Genomic DNA, 16860 nt, shown 5'->3' on the forward strand with positions numbered 1-16860 from the left:
TTGTGTATTAGGTCCTTCCCATTTGCGCAAACATTCAATCATGCCTCATTTATTTCATTTCTTTTTAATTTGGCTTTGACACTTATGTATATTAGCATTTCGGTCCTATTTCTTTTTATTTTATTATTTTCGCCCCAAATTTCTATCTAGAGTTCAAATTAGCCCCTTTTCGACCTTTTCTTTTATATTTTATTTTATTATTTAACATTATGGTATTATAATTGTATTTTATTTTCTTGCATATTATTTACTATTATTATTATTACCTTCATTCCATTATTATTATTGCTATTGCTATTTTTTTTGTTGTTTATATTTTTATTTATATTATTATTAGTATCATTATTATTATTATTATTATTATCTCCATTACTATTATTATTATTATTATTATTATTATTATTATTATTATTATTATTTTGTTATATTACTATTATTGTTATATTATCACTATTTTTCTTACTATTATTATTACTACAACTATTATTACTATGATTATATTTTCTTTTTATACCCATTTGCTTATTACCTCATTGATTTTATATCATTACTATTATAATAATTATTATCATTACTTTTCATTATAACACCCCAAACCCGCCCAGACGTTATGGCGGATCCGACATGCCACATCGAAGCGCTCAAAACATTTTATATTGTTGATCCGAAAAACCTACTTAGTGTTTTAAAAGATAATTTCATTATAGGTTAAAGTGAATGGAAGTCATGCACCGGTAGGAGACCGGAAAAGAGGTGGTGAGTCCATCTGATCGCTAAGTACCAAGCTCCTTCGGATCCAATCCTAGACATGCATACCGCCATTGCCACACCTTAACGTCATGGATATTTCTAGGAAACCGATTTGATTATGTCATTTTAGGAAAAGTGATTAATTTTGGAAAATACTTTCATTATGGAAGCTTTGCTTGTTGTCGTGTTATTTTGAAATCAATTGTTATTTTTGAAAACACGCCTAAAGCTTTCCAATTTCAACAGCTTAAAATAAGTAATACCTATCTTAGTAATACATATTAAAACCATCAAAAATAATTAAGCGGCCTTATTACATTTAAAACCTAAAACTTCAAACGTAAATAATAGGATGTCCAGTTCACCGAAGAAAACCAAACTTTCGAATGGGTGGCCATCTCAATTTCCTCACACTCCAAGCCCACTATGGTTGGGGATTTCTGCGTGGATGAAAATAAAAGGGTGAGTTTGGGAAACTCAGTGTGTAAGGAAAACCCATTCAAAGCCCAAGTCACTCAAGCCTATTGGGCCTAAGCCCATTCAGTAACAAGTGGTACTAGACCGAGCCCTTTTCAGATTATAATAAAGCGGGCCTTAGCCCCTTATTCAGATAATGAGATGGCCCATAGGCCCATTTCAAAATACATGCAACATCAATAACATATGCAAGCCCATTTGGGAGACTACTCAACCCACCAACCACTACACTCCACCGTGCATTCAGCCCTACACTCCATGTGGGAATAGCTCAACCCACCCAGCCAACACTCCACAGCTTGCACCTTGCTGCTCGCTTATCAATAATTGAGGCAAAGCCTCCAAGACGTGGACAAGCCACTTTCAAGATTTCCTCCGTCAATATCCCAATCCCATGCATCAGATAATAACAACATGGCATGCAGTAAATAACAACAGTCAAACATGCATTTAGGTCAATTTAACCCTAGGGGTATTTCGGTAATTTATCTACTAGGGGTAAAACTGTAAATTTTTCACTTTTAAAGGTATTTTAGTAATTTATCTATTTTAGGGTTTTTCATGCATATTCCTACTTTTCACGTACTAACAGAATCACGTACCGAGGGTTCTTACCGAATTGGGCCCGTTGGCCCATCATTCCAATTTTGGCCCATTAAGCCCAAAAATATCGAGGGCACAAAAATCATGCACTTTGCAGTCCAAATTTTGCAGCTTACCAAAAACATTAATCGATTTACCTTACGAGTATTCGCACACTCGCAAATCTACAAAATACCGGTTTTCGGCATTTCGGCTTTTCGACTTTTGCCGATCCAGACTAAGAAAGAGGGTGTTAGTTACACACCTGTTTGCGATGATATGCTGATGAGATCCACACACAAACTGCCTACAATTGGATTACTAACACATTAATCTAACTATTCAAATACGAACTATGTATTAACCCCTTACAATATTCGGCCAACCACACCTACAGATCAGAGTAAGCTTATAAGAAATCAATAAGCAACTCATTAACAAATTTTTGTCAGTGTTTACCACATAATCATAATTTCACTGCAAGCTGTCTTCCTGAGCAACAGTCACTAAATCATTTATAACTGGAGCTACGAAACTCCAAATCAAGTGTCGTTAATTTTACCTGAAAATAGACTCATATATCTTCTATCCATAAAATTTTCAGAATTTTTGGTTTAGCCAATCAATACCAGATTTTTCTTAAAGTTTCCCATATTTCACTGTTTGACTAATCTGACCACTCTTCATTACGAATCAAATTTCTCATTATACAGAATTCAAAATATATTCTCGTTTATTTCATTTGAAACTAGACTCATTAAGCTTTAATTACATAATTTATGCAGCTTCTAACTCATCTCCCACAATTTATGGTGATTTTCCAAATTCATGTTACTGCTGCTGTCCCAAGCAGATTTATTACCAAATCACTCTTTCACACCTAACTTGCATGCTTGTTATTTAAACATGTATATCACCAATCAATCATCACATATCTATGATTTACTTAAGTATAATCTCCATTTCATCATTTTAAAGCACAACATGTTAACCGATTTTTCCCCTTAGCATCTAATGCACATGCATGCTCATTTGTTTGGCTCAACTTCACCTATCTTCCATTTTTCATCAAAAGAACATGAAACAACAACCATTTCCTTCATTTTAATTCATGACTAAATGCTCACAACACAACTAAAAACCAAAATATGCTTCAAGAGTTAAGGTAGAATCAAGAAGAACTCATGAACATCAAGATAGAAGCAAACTACCATGAACTTACCTTCAATTTTCTTCCCCAAGTGACCGAACATTCAAGAGCTTCTCCTCTCCTTTTTCTTCTCTAACTTTCGGCTATGATGAACAAAGATGGACAAAACTTTGTTCTTTTCACCCCTTTTTCTTTTAATAAAATTTTATATTTCATCCATTTAATTCTTTAATACAAAAGACATGAAATGCCCATCATGGAACATTTACCTAAACCATTATCATGGAACATTTACCTAACCCATTATCATGGAATATTTACCTAATCCATTATCATGGAACATTTACCTAACCCACTATCAATTTGTACCATGAATTATGGATATCAAGTGCTTATATTGTCTACAACAACATGATGGCTGGCCACTTCATGTAAAATGGGAGGTTTGTCATGCAAATCCTCCTATTTTGCACTCCTATTTATTTGGCCACTTCAATTTAGCCTATAGCATTTTCAAACATTTTCACATAGGTTCTATTTCATAATTTCACCCCTTTTTTCTTATGGAACAAAAATTAACTAAAATTGCCAGGTTCTATCTTAAGCTTGAGCCTTCTAGAGGCCCACTAATATAATTAAACCTATGCCAACATTCACAGAATTCCCGAAAATTGGGGCGTTACATTCATCGTTATATATATATATTTTTTTTTCTTTTTTCTGTTTTATTACTATTATTAATAGCATTATTACTATTATTTTTATTTTTATTTTTATTTTTATTAACATATTTTTTATCATATTATTATTTCTTTTTTATACATATCATTATTGATATTAACATATACTATTATTATTAATGTACTATTATTTTCTATTTATTACTATTATATTTATTACTATTATTAATTTTTTTTTTTCTTTAGTGCTATCACTATTATTATATTATTTGTCTTATTAATGTACTGTTACTATTTCCCACTTAGCTATTATTACTATTATAATTATTATTAATCTTTTATTATTCTCTTACATTGCTTGTTTGTTTTACTCCTCTATTTCTGATCTCATCATTCTTATTATGCATTTATTTTTATTCTGTTATGTTCATTGATATCGAAATTCATATTTGTTTGTTCATTTTTCGCTATTCCACTTTACCACGAATTTATATTAATTACCCAACGAAAATAATTCTTTCATAAAAGCAATATTCGATGTTCGAAATTCGGGGAAACGTGCCCTAACTTACTGGGTTTTGATTTTCCTCATTCATCCTAATTAACCGAATATCCTTTTAAAAGAAGTTAAAATACATTAATTTTAAATAAAAGGCAAGCTCAGTCCCAAAGTTCGAGATGTCGTGTCCTAACTTACTGGACAAGATATTTTATTACCTCGAGATGAGAGAGTCCTTAACATCCGTTTTAATTTGTTCAATCATTTTTTTTTAAATTAGCATTAATACAAAGAGGGATCGTATTTTAAATTCTATCAAGTTTTCAAATTTTCGACACTAAGACACTAATTAATCAACTAGGTACCAATTTTGGGCGTATCGAGGGTGTTAACCCTTTTTCATGCGTAACCGACTCCCGAACTCGTTTTTTGATTTTCGTAGACCAAAAATTATCGTTTTAGTAAAGCTTAAATTTTATTAAAATGATTAATTTAAGGTGACCCGATCACACCTCATCAAAAAGGATTGGTGGCGACTCTCGTTTTAATTTTCACTTTCAAAACCAAAGTCGATCCCTGTTTAAAAAAAATGGTTACGACAACTTGGCGACTCCGCTGGGGACTTTTATAAGAGAGTCAAGCCACAAGTTGATTAACTTTTATCTTTTTTTCAAAAATTGAGAATTTGGGTTTTGATATACGATCTCTTCATTGCATTTCGCCCGTTTTTCATATTGTTTTCATCATTTTATTCCTATTTTCTTTAATCGCTTCAAGTTTTTATGCATATATGCTCTCACATTGCATTGCATGACCGTTGTGGTCACACCTTTTAAGTGGGAGTGAGAAACTATTCCTTCGTGAGGTTTTCACCTCCGTGCAGGATAGTGGATCGCTTTCGGGATACATCTGTACCTATGTCTTCGTGAGATTTTCATCTCCGCATGGTCATAGGGAAATGTATTCCCCTGGATCGAACTCGATCTATATGAGCTTATAATGGGTGAAGATCGAGGAATCTATTGGTTCGGGTACCCTTACTCTAGAATCAAGCCACATATAGAGAGACCTAAGAGCCCACCCTAGGTAGAGCCACTCCGAACCCCTAGTGGTCACCCGAATTGCTTTATTTGTTATTTATTTATCCTGCACTAACGTGTTTTATTTTTGTTTTGTTTGTGATTGCATTGCATTACATCATCCTAGGAAGGAGGTGTTGATTCATATTTGATTGCTAAATAGAACAGTTTGTCATAAGAAAACGAATTTTTTGATAAAGTGGATTATAATACGGTTGTCTAAATATGGTCCAAGTGAACACATGAAAGAAGGCTGATAGTCCGTGAAGAAATACAAGACTTTGCTTCATTGTCTGAAGATAGAAACTGACAAAGATTATTCGAGAGCCATCACGTCTTAACTTTCTTAAAAGAGCTGACAAGTATCACAAAAATAAGTGAACAACGAGTCGCGGCCTGGATCAAGCAAAAAAGAGTTAATATAGACATCTCTTGGGGAATTTGCAAGACTCAACCATAAAATCTGGATGCAAAGAGGAAGATATGTGTCTTCACTTGGAATATGAGAAAGGCCGTATATGTAGTCTGTTTTATGTAAAGGAATTTGTCTTCTAGAAAAGTTATTCTAATGAAATTGAATTCAGAATCAATGCCTTCCTTTCTTTTGCATACATTTCATGCATTTGCATTGCATTGCATTATTTGTACTAGACTTTCCCTAAAAGAACCCTAATTAGGTAAAATTATTTCAGTTAATCTGGAAACCGGTAAAAGTCAAGCAACTAGGCATCTTTGCGGTACAAGGAAAAGGATAAAATATATGGATCAAAGATTGGAAAGACTGGAACAACTTCAAAAAGAGATGCAAGACCAGTTACAACTACAAATGCAAAAGCAACTGGTGAAGATCCAGCAAGATATAAGGGACCAAATGCTAGAGTCCCAAAGAAATACGATGAATCAGTTGTCCCAATTACTGGCTAAGGGGCTAGGAAAAGGAAAAAACTCTATGATCAATGCTGGGGAGGACAACGAGGAGCCTCTATACCCTCCGAGTTTTACCCTGATAAACGATCAGACACGTCCGTAAGATGTACTTATTGCTATCAGATCACAACAACATCAGGTCGGTACCTCAGCACCCATGAACTACCCGACGGGCTCAGGTTCCAATCCAAGGAACAATCCAACCAATCATGAAGTTCCTGATTTAGACGAAATGGAAGGAATAGGAAAAGAAAAGGTTGAACTGGCAAGACAACTCGAAGATCGATACAAGTGGTTGGAAGAAAAACTTAGAGTGATGGAGAATGCTGATTACCATCGCGAGGTTGATGCCAAGGATCTGAGTTTGGTCCCTAATCTAGTACTCCCGCCAAAATTTAAGACTCCAAAGTTTGAAAAGTATAATGGGACTAGTTGTCCTGAAGCTCACATTACAATGTTCTGTCGAAGGATAACAGGATATGTTAATAACGACCAATTATTAATTCATTGCTTTCAAGACAGTCTGATCGGGTCAGCAGCTAAATGGTACAATAAATTAAGTCGTGCTAAAATCAATTCATGGAAAGACTTATCACGGGCTTTCATGAAGCAGTATGGCCACGTGACTGACATGGCGCCCAACAGAATTACACTGCAGAATATGGAAAAGAAGCAAAGTGAGAGCTTCAGACAATATGCCCAAAGATGGAGAGAGGTAGCGATACAAGTCCAGCCACCTTTTCTAGAAAAAGAAACTATGATGCTTTTCGTTAACACTCTTAAAGCCCCGTTCATTACCCATATATTGGGAAGCGCTACCCTGAGCTTCTCAGACATAGTAATGTCCGGCGAAATGATTGAAAATGCAATCATAAGCGGGAAGATATATGTAGGAGAAAGCGTTAAAAGGTCAACCCCGAGAAACAACGAAAATGAAGTGAACATTATGAGCATGCCTTCCAAATTGCTCAACATAGGCCAACCGAGGACTGTAACCACTAGCTATCAAGGCCCTTCGAAGCAGGAATCTAACTCAAGATCGAATACAGAAAGGCTCCAGTTTACACCCATCCCAATGTCATATAATGAGTTGTATTAAAATCTCTTTGATGTGCATGTTGTGTCTCCGTCTTACTCAGAACCTGTACAACCTCCGTTCCCGAAATGGTATAATGAGAATGTCAATACGAGTACCACGCAGGAATAACGGGGCACTCAATCGAAAACTGCACTATATTTAAAAAGTTGGTCGAAAAGTTCATTGAAATGGGAGTTGTGAAGTTTGACAATTTCTCATAACCAAATCGCTCTGACAATGCAGTAAATACGATCTGAAAGTGGGGGCAAAAGAGTTGCAATGCCTTAAACAAGCCAAAAGTCTGGAAGGAATATCGGGGAATCTGAATGACTCATCCGAAGAAGGAACCAGGAATAAAAGTTTCCAAACCCTTGCATTACTTGGAAGTGTTTTGAACAATGGGACTGTGGAAGAGATCCCTTTATTTTTAGAGTTAATTTAGAGTAATATTCAAAACACACTTATTGCTTTAAGCCTAGAAGCAATTAGACCCCTTTTGTGACATAGGCTTGTGTCCTAAATCTTTGCTTCAATAAAATGCATCTTTTTTTAGCAAACATTCTCTTATTTCATTTCATACTATACGAATAATCATTCTTAGATTCATTTGTTCTTTAAACTTTCTTTTAAATATTCATTTATTTTTCATTCATGACCATACCATACAAATAATCATTCTTAGAATCATTTATTCTTTGAAATCTGCCTTCGTACCTACAACAGGTCCCCAGATATCAATGATATGAGCGACGCTATCACCGACTCCGAGTCTCCTTTTGAACAATATATTGGCCTAATGGGATTTCAGCACTTTGAAGATGACTGAGATGATAACCTATCTCCAGATTTGTTAAGAATGGTAGAACAAGATATCCTACCTTACAAAGAGTCAGTGGACAGTGAGCCTAGGACAAGAAAAAGAGGCAAACATCGGAGTCTGCATTACCACAAAGAAAAAGCGAGACGTCATTGAATCATTTCCAAGAATGTAATTTTTTTAATGCGCGACTGTATCAAGATACGCCTGGCCACTAAGACGTGAGGATATCACAAGGTTTTGAACGACATATACTAATGACATGTACGATGGCCGAGCTAATCATGAGATTTGGTTTCTGCCGATCCACCATAGAAAGGGATTACATCAGTGCCATAAATGCCAAATGGAGACGAGATTCATGTGCTCCTTCATTTCTCCGTAGACTTTCTTTATGTGGGGGCATGAAGGTTATGGGCCGATCTCTTGAAAGCTTTTAACCAATACCGATTCGCCTTTGGGGTCGTCGATTACTCTGCGGAAAGGGTAAAAGTTGTATCATATGCCAATGTCACTAGGTCGGCAGTCATCAAATTCTAAAAAAAAAAAAAGAGTGCCAACAAAGAGTGCCAGAAAATCATGTCTAACACAGCTGTACAATGTCAAAAGGTTGCAGTCTGTTCAAAGATTAGACGCTATATGGCAAAGGCAAAGGCAAAAAAAAGAAAAAAGAAAAAAGAAAAAGAGACCCAAAAACAAATTAAAGATCATGGGGAAGATGACCGAGACTTGTAAAGATTGGCATAAGAAGTCACCATTTACCCTCTATGCTCATCGAACGTTGGCCAAGACCTTCACCGGGGCAGCGTATTTTATCAGTCTATAGGATAAAAACGATTTTAAAGAAAAGATTTCTTGTCTCTAAGTCTTGTCAGACCTGAAGGTGGATAAGACAATCCCGATACGATCAGTTGAATTCGAAGAAAGGAGGTTGAAAGCCATCCGTCATGGTCCAATGAACGATGTGAGCTTACGATGAAGAGGTTCATCCTAGAGAGTTCCACGAGGGGAACTTGATAATGAAAAGATCCCTCCTATATAAAAGACTTCAGAGAAAAAAATGGATGTCGAACTGAGAAGAACTTTATGTAGTAAAGAAGACCTATTTTGGAGGGGCATCAATGTTGACCGAAAGGGATGGCAAAGATTTGCCCAAGTCGGTGAATTCAGATTTCGTCAAGAAGTATTTCACCTAGAAAATGAGAGGCCAAGGAGAAAACCCGCAAAGAACGCTTTGAGACCTTCAAAAAAAAAAGAAAGAAAGAAAGAAAGAAAGAAAGAAAAAGGAGAAAAAGGCGAGGCCAAAGCGAAAACCCGCAAAGGGCACTTTGAGACCAAAGGGGATTTGAGTTGAAAACCCAGAAAGGGCGGCTCAAATTTGGATCCAAGTGGGGCATACAACAGTCTTGCTATACCTGAATTAACAATGAAGAAGTATGCTACGTCTTGGGGCATCAACAAAGTGCTTCAAATCTCCTAAACACGTATTGAGCTTAGAAAAGTCCTTAAGAAGTTGGTACAAGAGAAGCTCAAGCTACGATATCTGGGGCACCTAGTTTTCCATTCTACCCATTTTGAATTTGCTATATTTGATTAACTCATTCGTTTTGAGTTAATTTCCTTCTTATTGCATTTGCAATCTCTGATTAATTTATCCATTTCGAGCTATGCTCCTAATCAATTTCCTTCTTGTTTTGATCTTTTTCAGGCATTTTGCATTGAAATAATGATTAATGTACTAATAACACTTTCACAAAAAAAGTTTTGCATATTACTCTGGAAGTTTCTAACTAATACAAGAACCTGAAACATGACTATTGTTTAGAACTCACCAAGTCTAAGGGTTGGAAATATTGAAGAAAAGATGATTATCTCTTTGGACTCTTTATTGGTTGAACCAAAATACAAGACATTTCATCGGTGATACAATCCCGGCAAAGAACAAGCAATGGGATTATTTTCGAGAAAATAAAAATGGTATTCTGTATTCATACAGATATCAGGCATATACATTTGTTCATTACACCTAGGGAATGGTGTAATAGATCAAATTGATTGAAGATGACGCAAATCCTATACCTCTGAGTGGCAGCAGGATGGGTAGAAGAAATCAAATGATTATTCCCCTGAAATGCAGCAGGAAGTACAAACTTTATGTCTTAGAAGCTACAGTGGAAGAAACTCTGAAATTACAGCGGGGCAAGCTTGCTGAGCAAAATGTGATTGTTTTTTTGACTTTCCTGTCAAGAATACCAACCGAACAATATGGCAGCGTAATACGTCAGTGATAATGTCCTGATGAGCAACGAATGATGATACCTTAAGCCTTTTTAAATGGATCATTTTCATGTCATTCATAACACATCTAGTTAGGAGCATTTGATTCATTTCGATCATAGCATCCTAATTATTTGACATAAGCATCACATTTAGTTAGGAGCATTTGATTCATTTCAATCATTGCATCCTAATTATTTGGCATAAGCATAGATACATGAAACTGATTTTACAGATCATGTTCCTCAGAGGACAGTGCAGTGGAATCGGTGAATCCACAAGCCTTAACCCCCTAAGCAGTAGGGTAACAGGCTAAATTTACAGATCTTAAACCCCTAAGTAGTAGGGTAACAGACCGAATTGCAGATTTTATCTCCCTAAGCAGTAGTGGAGCAGATCGAAGACAAAGGGTCTTGACCCCCTAAGCAGTAGGGTAACAAGCCAAATTTACAGACCTTAAACCCCTAAGCAGTAGGGTAACAGGTTGAATTCACAGATCTTATCACCCTAAGCAGTAGGGAAACAGATCAAAGACGAAGGGCCTTAACCCCCTAAGCAGTAGGGTAACAGGCTAAATTTACAAATCTTAACACCCTAAGCAGTAGGGAAATAGATCGAAGGTGATGGGCTTTAACCCCCTAAGCAGTAGGGTAACAAGCCGAATTTACAGACCTTAAACCCCTAAGCAGTAGGGAAACAGATCAAAGAAGAAGGGCCTTAACCCCCTAAGCAGTAGGGTAACAGGCTAAATTTACAGATCTTAACACCCTAAGTAGTAGGGAAACAGATCGAAGGTGATGGGCTTTAACCCCCTAAGCAGTAGGGTAACAAGCCGAATTTACAGACCTTAAACCCCTAAGCAGTAGGGTAACAGGTTGAATTCATAGATCTTATAACCCTAACCAGTAGGGAAACAGATCGAAAGCGATGAGCCTTAACCCCCTAAGTAGTAGGGTAACAGGCTAGAAATCAAATATCCTCTCCCTGAAATAACTTTGGAGCGGCTAAAAGCCACAGCAGATCTCCTTGAAGTTTCAGCGGAGTAGATTGAAAATCACATATATTATCTCTCTGAAGTTGCAGTAGAGCGGATCCAAACAAACCTTATCTCCCTGAAGTTGCAGCGGAGCAAGTTGAAATCGCAAGTCTCATCTCCCTAAAATTGTAATGGAGCAGGCTAAAGATAATGGATCTTATTTCCCTGGAGTTGCAGCGGAACAGATCAAAGCTACGAATTACGAGTCCTACACCTCTGAAGTTGTAATAGGGTCGGATCGAATTATCTATATTGAACAGATGAAAGTTACAAGTCTATACCCCTGAAGATGCAGTGGGATGGAACGAGGCTTTTAGAAGAACAGAAGTACCAAGAAGCCAAGACTCAGAGGGACTGGGCAAAATTGGCACCTTTAAAGTCTTTGCTCCATTCTCGTTACACGACAACGAGCAAAGAGGGGCAGCTGTAGTAGCCAATTTTGGCCCAGGCAAATAAACACAAATAAAATAGCCCAAATTAAAAGTCCATTTACAAACAAAGTTACCAACCCAATTCCCAAAAAATTAAAACCCTAAAAGCCCAACTAGCCCATTATCCTAAAATTTTTCAAAGAACCAACCCTAGGTACCAAGACCTTCAATGCCAGATACCCTCACCTTGGCCACCACGCCCACGCATGCCCTCAGCCTTGGTCACCATGCTCCACGCGTCGACACTCCTATACCACGCAAACACAAACAACAAGAAACAATGAAGAACAACAGAGGCCAAGTAGCGAAGAAACAAGAGCAAAAAGACAAAAATAGAAAATAAAAGTCTTGTAACTTGGCTTTAAAAGCCGAACACAGTCATTGAAATTTCTTCTTCTTTTTTTACAAAAGCTTTTTACACACACATCAGTAAAAAATTAAGAAAACAAAATCAAGAAAGGTTGATTTTAGTCTCTACTTGTTCAGTTTCTTTTTGTTCAATTTATATTTTTTTATCTTTTTATTTTCATTACAAATCTATTTTAAATAGAAAAATCAATAAAAAGAAAACAAAAAGAGGAGAACCTTACCCAAACGTCCCGTGGTCGGCCATCGGAGTTTTCCTCTCCGTCGCTGAAGTCGATTTCAAGAGAGAAAAAGGGGCCTTTCTTTCATATATCGTTTTTTTGAGGGGGGTTTTGAGGAGGCTCGGTTTTTAAACTCTTTAAACGGAGGTGAAAAACCCTCATTTTCACATGCCTTCAACCACCGTCCATGGTGGCCTTAACGGCGGCGGTGATGATAGGTATGAAGCCCTAGCCAAAAAGAGAGAAATGGGGGAGAAAAGGGGAATGAGAGAAAGCAAAAAGCTTTCTGTTTTCTTAAAAAAAAAGGGGGCTGGAAACACAAAATAAAAAAAAAAATGGGGTTTTAAGTTTTTTTTTTAAAAAAAGAAGGCCTGCACTTTAACCCGTTTATCAGGACTAATATGTACCTTTTAATTGAAAATGGGAGAATTGTGCATTAGGTCCTTCCCATTTGCGCAAACATTCAATCATGCCTCATTTATTTCATTTCTTTTTAATTTGGCTTTGGCACTTATGTATATTAGCATTTCGGTCCCATTTATTTTTATTTTATTATTTTTGCCCCAAATTTCTGTCTAGAGTTCAAATTAGCCCCTTTTCGTCCTTTTCTTTTATATTTTATTTTATTATTTAACATTATGGTATTATAATTGTATTTTATTTTCTTGCATATTATTTACTATTATTATTACCTTCATTCCATTATTATTATTGCTATTGCTATTTTTTTTGTTTATATTTTTATTTATATTATTATTAGTATCATTATTATTATTATTATTATCTCCATTACTATTATTATTATTATTATTATTATTATTCTTTTGTTATATTACTATTATTGTTCTATTATCACTATTTTTCTTACTATTATTATTACTACAACTATTATTACTATGATTATATTTTCTTTTATACCCATTTGCTTATTACCTCATTGATTTTATATCATTACTATTATAATAATTATTATCATTACTTTTCATCGTTATATATACATATATTTTTTTTTTTTTCTGTTTTATTACTATTATTAATATCATTATTACTATTATTTTATTTCTATTTTTATTTTTATTAACATATTTTTTACCATATTATTATTTCCTTTTTATACATATCATTATTGATATTAACATATACTATTATTATTAATGTACTATTATTTTCTATTTATTACTATTATTAATATTTTCTTTTCTTTTCTTTAGTGCTATCACTATTATTATATTATTTATCTTATTAATGTACTGTTACAATTTCCCACTTAGCTATTATTACTATTATAATTATTATTAATCTTTTATTATTCTCTTACATTCTTTGGTTTGTTTTACTCCTCTATTTCTGATCTCATCATTCTTATTATGCATTTATTTTTATTTTGTTATGTTCATTGGTATCGAAATTCATATTTGTTTGTTCATTTTTTGCTATTCCACTTAACCACAAATTTATATTAATTACCCAACGAAAATAATTCTTTCATAAAGGCAATATTCGGTGTTCGAAATTCGGGGAAACGTGCCCTAACTTACTGGGTTTCGATTTTCCTCGTTCATCCTAATTAACCGAATATCCTTTTAAAAGAAGTTAAAATACGTTAATTTTAAATAAAAGGCAAGCTCAGTCCCAAAGTTCGAGATGTCGTGTCCTAACTTACTGGACATGATATTTTATTACCTCGAGATGAGAGAGTCCTTAACATCCGTTTTAATTTATTCAATCATTTTTTTAAATTAGCATTAATACAAAGAGGGATCGTATTTTAAATTCTATCAAGTTTTCAAATTTTCGACATTAAGACACTAATTAATCAACTAGGTACCAATTTCGGGCGTATCAAGGGTGCTAACCCTTCTTCATGCGTAACCGACTCCCGAACTCGTTTTTTGATTTTCGTAGACCAAAAATTATCGTTTTAGTAAAGCTTAAATTTTATTAAAATGATTAATTTAAGATGACCCGATCACACCTCATCAAAAAGGATTGGTGGCGACTCCCGTTTTAATTTTCACTTTCAAAATCAAAGTCGATCCCTGTTTAAAAAAAAATGGTTACGACAAATCTTTTAAAAATTATAAAAATATAGTTTATTAAAATGATAAAATTATATTTTTTATCATAAAAATTATAATTTAATTTCGACCCTCTAAAATAATTTTCTAATTTCCCCGTGCGTTAGGTTGCTAATATTTTTTTATGTAATATAATTTCCCCGTGCGTTAGGTTGCTAATATTTTTTTATGTAATATATGTATATGAAGGTTAAGAGGTTCATACTAAAAATCCTCGAAGGTTTTATACAGCTCTGTATTTTCTTCTCTTTTATATCTATAGACATATAATTGGCCATCAAAGGCACTGCCAAAGTGCCAAAGTATTGAGGAGTCTTCTCCCTATATAGCTTGCTATATAATTAGTCATGCCATTTTTCAGTTCTAGAGTTAAAATGATGGGTGACTGGAAAAGATAAAATCGATAAATTAGTAATTATTTTAAATTTTTATAATTTAATGATCATTAGTGTAATTTGCTTTTAATTGTAAATGAAGATTTGAATTAATGATAAAAGATTTTATATTTAAGTTTTGGTATTATTGTGGGTAGAGGCGGATGCTTATACGAGTTAGAGGTCTAATCCTCTTAATTTTTTAAAACTTTTATTAAATTCCTCAAAAGTTTTAAAATTTTTAATTAGACCTCAATTTTTTGGGAAAGTCTTGTTAAACCCTCTAAAGGTTTTAAAATTTTTTAATTAAACCATTAATTTATTTCGAAAATTTAATGCCAAGATCCACCATTAATTATACGCAAATGTTATATGTGAATTTTATCCAAATTTATTTTGATCTAAGGGTGCATTTGTTTGCCTGTATTTGATTTTCCGGAAAATATTTTTCTCATTTTACGCTGTTTGGTTGCTTGAAAATATTTTACACGGTAAAATATTTTCAGAAACACGGGTAAAATGGGATGCTTTTGGGGGAAAATGACTTACAGATTTTTTTTCCGTAAGACATTTTCCAAAAGCTCCCCCTTGGTCGCTCTTCATACGTCCTGCATATTCTTTCTTCTTCATCTGTCCAGGTACTTTCTCCTCCTAGTTCTTATGTCTTATTCTTTAATAAATATTTCATTTTTTTCCTTAGCTTTTCCATATCTTCTCTTTTTAGGGCTGCTTTTTCATTCCCCTTTGTGCCGTTCTTCATCTTCTTGCTTCTTCTTCGTCAAGGTATTTAACATCTTCATTCCTCCCGCTTCTTATTATATGCTTACTGTTTGATTCAACTATTTCTTAACGAAAATATTTATAGAAAATCAATTGATTTTCAACCCATTCCTAGAAATTTTCTAGATCTTATCAGATTTAGGAACAGAGAGAAATTATTAGCATGTTTTAACAAAAAATTTACACCGATTTTAATCCACTCAAGAGGTAACAACGTTAGTACTAAATTGTTTGCTCACTAAGGGATTGCATTATTCTTTCATGCTTTCAAGGATAAATCCCTCTTTTTCCCGTTTCTTTCTCTTTTCTCGATTAACACCTCTAAATCCCTTCTCTAGCCCAACACCCACCGACCACCACCATCATCGTTAACAACTCCGGTCACCACTGACCCATCATCGTTCACCAATCACCATTGTTGCTTCTTGACTGCCAACCCGAAGGTAACACCACCAATGGTGGATTTTCTTTCTTTCAACTGTTTGTTTTTAAAGCTCTGCCTTTGAAAAAAAAATGGGTTTTTGAAGCAATGAGATTGGTTGAAAATGCATTTGAAAATGTAGGTTTCCATTTGTCTCTTAAATCTGAAGAATTTAACTGATTTATAAATTAAAATATATATTTTTTTAAATTCTCAAGATATTTATCATAGTGAACCCAGAACTAATTCTCCACATTCTATAGGCCCATTAAAAAGTAGATACTAGCCACAAGTAAATCTAAATATTTTTTAATTATAGATCCATGTAACTTTAGTAAATAAATTGCTTGTCAAGATTTGACCATTAAACTATACCTATTTTATCACATTGATATTTAAACTTAATGCAATGTAATTGTAATTCTGTTTAACTTTAAAAAACCTCAAGTCACAATTTAGTCTCTAAATTGTACTTATTTTCTCACTTTAATATATTTTTTATTTTAATTTAATACTTAAATTATCATTTTACTTAAAAAAATTACCTCGGTCCAAAAAGAAAGTTTTATGTGTTACATTCTTATCAACAACATTTTTTTTTGAGTAAACAAGAATGAAAATGATAGTTTTAAGTACACAAAAGAAAAAGTTAGCGAAATGGGAAAAATGGATATATTCAATAAAAAATTTTAAATTTAAATTGATAATCGAATTCATCATAGCAAAAGTTTTTAATTTGATTGGTTTATCCTTTTAATTAAATAAATTATTAAAATTAATAAAATAAAAATAATTCAATCACTGCTAAATAAATTTCCGATCAGATTTAACTTCTTT

Source organism: Gossypium arboreum, chromosome 8, assembly GCF_025698485.1.
Source record: "Gossypium arboreum isolate Shixiya-1 chromosome 8, ASM2569848v2, whole genome shotgun sequence".
Taxonomy (NCBI): domain Eukaryota; kingdom Viridiplantae; phylum Streptophyta; class Magnoliopsida; order Malvales; family Malvaceae; genus Gossypium; species Gossypium arboreum.